Source organism: Oratosquilla oratoria, chromosome 38 (assembly GCF_046742065.1).
Source record: "Oratosquilla oratoria isolate Oo_2021 chromosome 38, ASM4674206v1, whole genome shotgun sequence".
Classification (NCBI taxonomy): domain Eukaryota; kingdom Metazoa; phylum Arthropoda; class Malacostraca; order Stomatopoda; family Squillidae; genus Oratosquilla; species Oratosquilla oratoria.
The window spans coordinates 8,670,261-8,675,260 of record NC_134814.1 but is presented as its reverse complement, the minus strand read 5'-3'; the positions used below and the strand labels follow the sequence as shown (position 1 = coordinate 8,675,260).

Below are 5,000 nucleotides of genomic sequence, written 5' to 3'. Positions count from 1 at the left end.
CTCTCCCTTTCTTTTCCCTATCTTTTTCTCTCTTTCTCTATCTCATTTTTTCTCATTCTCTTTCTTCTTTCTTTCTCTTCTTCCTTCTCCTTATCCTTCCCCCTTCCCATTTTGTTTTCTTTTTCATTGTCATTCTCACTGCCTATGGCGTTTTCTGTACAAAATAAGAAATTGAGAGGGAAATATTGGTTAATCCCACCAAGATATCTGGCTACGGTGATGGCCCTCGATAGCTGCAAACACTTGAATCTGTTAATATAAGCGAAAAGGTTTCGACCATAAACATACAGTCTAATATAATGTCCAGCGTCGTGTCGTCTTATTCAAATCTCCGTTTTTTTTTCGTTTTTTTTTTTTTAGATCAGTTCCCCAGATGAGATAATCTCCTCCGAGACAGATTGTTGTCTTGAATCTATTATAAAGGGCAGCGCAATTTGCCCTTTGATATTTTTCTAGTAGTTCAATAACTACCACATTCTAGTAGTTCAATAACTACTAGATGTTACTCTCAGTCAATTCATTTACCGCTATTGTATTACAATTTTGGCTCCACTGTGTTACATCTTTTGTAAAGTTTTCTGTTTGTTTTGTTACAGTTCTTCCTAATGATGTGTATTTTTAGACGAAACAGAAGGAGAAACCATTATCAGAAAAGAGCTAAACTACAAGAATGCTGTCATCTTCAATGCTATTTGTATCAATGAAGAACTGTCGTCATTTCATTTAATTTTTCAAATAATCTATTTTAACCGTTTGATCAATTATCTATTTCTTCAGTGTTTTCTTTTTATCTTTTGTTTCTTATTTTCCAATAATCTCTTTACTAAATTACTTGGTTTATTCATATATTTTCCAAAATCATTTAACTATTCCTGTTCGTTATCAATAACTAATTCACTACTCGGTCGCTATAGTTTTAAACTATTTTTTCTTTTTACTGTTTCACTTAATTTCCGGTTTATAGTTTTCTGTTGTATCAGTTTCAATTATTTTTATTATATAAACGCATATTTGATTTACAAAAAATTGGAACATCATGTTCTCCTACCAACTCTTTGTTTACTATCTGCAATTATGCAATTTTCTTCAATTTTTTAGAAATTGATTGTACGTCCACTCTCTCCAGCTACCAACGTATATGTGTGTGTGTGTGTGTGTGTGTGTGTGTGTGTGTGTGTGTGTGTGTGTGTGTGTGTGTGTGTGTGTGTGATTCACCATGGTCTTGGATCACGCGTTGGACTCATGATCGACAGCTATTTCCCTCCCAGAAGAGAGCTCAGAGCTCATATATGACAGATCTATGGGTAATGCTGTGACCTTACACGCACGCGCGCACACACACACACACACATACAAACACACACACATCTAACTCCCCGCCCACGAGAATTGGACTAACGACTCGCAGCGCAGTGATACTGAAATTATTTCAGCCCTGGGCGGGATACGAACCCGGACCGCCGTAGTGGCAGGCAGAAATTCTACCACTGCGCCACGAGTCGTGTGCATGTGTATGTGTGCATGTGTGTAACGAGGTACAATTACATAAATACATACATATACCAAAGGCTTTTTCCCCCTACATGGGGGGTAGCCAAAAAGGTACAATAAATTTATAAAAATTAATTTATAAAAAAAAATATGTATATATCCGAAAAGTCACATAATCAAACAATGAATTAAACAACCTAGCGGTAACCAAAATGAAAACATGATTATCCCCCATTCCAAGAAAGGTTAACTACTACAGAAGCGGGCCACGCATACATTAATGAACAGGCCTGACAACAACATCAATCAAAACTAATAACCCCGGTCAAAGTGTTTCCGCAGAAATCCAGCATATGCCTTTTTTTTTCTTTTTTTTTTTAGATCACCTCCGGTTATAACCTCAACTTTTCTCAGATTTTCTGCAAATGTATGGTATTTGTTATATAGATTTTTTTTAGCAGAAAGAAAAGCAAGGTGTATATTATTTTAGAAATTAGTTACGCGTTCTGGAAACACAATTTGCTCCCCCACTCCTCCCACCACCACCACCACCACCACCACCACCACCACCACCACCACCACAACCATCCGGATTTCTGCGACAGCCTAGCCACCCGGTGGTTGGAGAGTGAAAAAAAAGAAAAAAAAGAAAAAAAAGAAATCGAGTGATTTCCGGTAGAAGTCGATATTAGTTTGAATGACTACTATATGACTTGAAAGTACGATAGATGGACTTTTGCGGAATTGTTACCGAAGAGTTACCCACAGCTTTTATTTACTTTTGTACTTGTCTGCCAATAATTGATTCTGATCAACTGTTGGCAGACAATAGGTAAATACAAAAATAAAACACAAGAATAAAAGATGGAACATTGATACCAAAGAATTAATCAACTCTGGATTAACCTTTTCTATATAACTGGATTCTACTTCTATATGATTTTCCTTAAAAAAAATCAGCTGACGGCAGTCAGAATAAAAATTAATTTGAAATTTAAAACAAAACTAAAGCAAGCCCGGCTAGCTCAGTCGGTAGAGCATGAGACTCTTAATCTCAGGGTCGTGGGTTCGAGCCCCACGTTGGGCGGTGACATGTTTTCAAACTCGGCGTACCGTTGACAACTTGCGAAACTGTGACACGTCGAGCAACCCGAATGTCAGTAGTCCCGTCCCCAGATTATTATTAACTTTAATATGCAGAATATGATCTACATTCGTGGGATCCCGTCTTTGTGCCACCATCACAAGAATTTGACGAGTTTAATAGCGTTATTTTATTCATAAAGAAAAATTACAGCCTCACTGTTACCAAATTCATTATTATATTCTTATGCTCTTATTCTTATGTTTTTATGTTCAAATGGACCCTAGCTGAGTGAAATCGCCTGATAACATTCACAATAAGGATGGAAGTTAGGCAAACGAGTAAAAAACATATAAGTTATTCACAGGCATTAAATAAACCACTAGTAGAAAACGGAATGATGTTGATAGTTTAACACTTTCCGTAGGAATGGTCAAAAGTAGCCACATGGGATAAAACTGGCCATTATCTTTGTTACACACCTAATTACAATTGTCAACAAAATAAAGGGAGGAATTACAAAACACATAGTAGTTGGTGGCTTTATTTCCCTGCCTGTCTGTCATAATTAGGTAGGTGACAAAGACAGTGGCCAGTTTTACCCACCATGTGGCTAACCTTTGCCTTTTATTACGGTTTCTGTAAAAGTTGTTCTTTGGAATGTGTTCAACTACTCTCTCTCTTTCCCTTGAACATTTTCTTTCTTTCTCCCACTTTTTTTCTTTCTCCAACTCTTTTCCTTTTTTATTTTTTTTCTATTTCTATTTCTCCTCTTTCATTTTCGCCTTCTCTTTCTCCTTCCCTTTCTTCTTCTTTTTTCCTTCTCTCTCTCTCCTCTTCCTCCTTCTCTTTCTCCTTTTCTCTCTCTCTCGCACGCACAAATAAAGACACATGAACATAATTTTTGTTTGTTTGTACGTGGGTGCGAACATTTGTGCGTGAATGCGCTTGCTTGTTTGCGTGAATGTGTGTGTGTGTGTGTGTGTGTGTGTGTGTGTGTGTGTGTGTGTGTGTGTGTGTGTGTGTGTGTGTGTGTGTGTGTGTGTGTGTTGACGCATGGTTTATGCACTTCGTATATATGGATATTCACATCAATATCTATATTTCTAATATTGAATATTCATGTAAATGAAAAGGTGTTACGGGCTTTACACCTGGAGACACCTAACTACGATCAGACCTTTCATCACTGCCTTGTATGCTCGGGCATGGAGCAATCACCGGTATCTGTCGGAATCGAGTCTGGGTTCACACAATGCCAAGCCAGGTTGACACGAGCCCGTGGTGTCAATGCCAACGCCAACGCTAAAACCAAAGCAAACGCCAACGCTAAAACCAACAACATCAGTCCCATTGGCAAAGCCAACGCCAACGGCAACGCCAACGATAAAGCCAACGCTGAAGCCAACGCCAACGCTGAAGCCAAAGTCAACGACAACGATAACGCTATTGCCAATGGCAAAGCCAAAACGCCAATGCCATCGCCAACGCCAACGCCAAAACCAACACCAATGCCAGCTCCAACGCCAATGGTAAAACCAACACCAATGCCAGAGCCAACGCTGAAGCTAAAATCAACGCCAATGATAAAGCCAAAGTCAACGCCAGTGATAACGCCAACGCCAACGCTAAAACCAACACCAATGCCAACGCCAACGCCAACGCTGAAGCCAAAGTCAATGCCAATGGCATAACCAAAACGTCAATGTCAACGCCAACGCCAACGCTAAAACCAACACCAATGCCAGCGCCAACCCCAACGCTGAAGCCAAAATCAACGCCAACGATAAAGCCAAAGCCAAAGCCAATGCCAACGCCAACTCCAACTACGATGACGATGGCGAGATTTTGTTCTCCTGAACTTGGTCTGTAAGTTTTGGCAGCCGTCGCGAGTTTGGCCGAAAATAGATGAATCAGTCACAACATCAACACAAACGTTGGTGTTCATTCAAAATCTCTTAAAGATAAGAGAAAAGAAAACGTGTGTGTGTAACAAGTTCCCATGCTGTCAATGGTACACTTAGAGAGCAAGAAGCCGTACAGAAACTAATTAATGGGATTTTTGTGGCTTTTCGAAACGAACAATAGACCGGAGTGAGGTTGGAACCTATGACTCTGAGATTAAGAGTCTCTTGCTCTCCCGGCTGAGCTTACCAGACAAAGGCAAGACGTAGCAACGGTTGACAACTTTCTTGTTCGCGTGAGTGGCAGAGTCCGTTGCAGACCCTTCTATTCACCTTTAACTGGGGCAGCTTAGGTCTTCTGTGGACGCCGCCAAGCGATTTTATTCAGTTATGTCTGACCACTCCGGTGGCTGTGGGGTTAATATGCCATCTTTTTATTTTTATCTTTATTATTATTATTTTTTTTCAAAATGCGCTATTACACAAATGCACACGCCCCAAACTTAACTGATGGTGGTACA

At 39.6% G+C, this 5,000-nt stretch overlaps 1 non-coding gene across 1 annotated transcript; it reads left to right on the top strand.

Annotated features, from left to right (window-relative positions):
- Positions 1-2,505: 2,505 nt before the first annotated feature.
- TRNAK-CUU (transfer RNA lysine (anticodon CUU)) lies at positions 2,506-2,578 on the top strand. Its single transcript has one exon. It is a non-coding gene; the product is annotated as a tRNA-Lys (tRNA).
- The last annotated feature ends 2,422 nt before the right edge of the window (positions 2,579-5,000 follow it).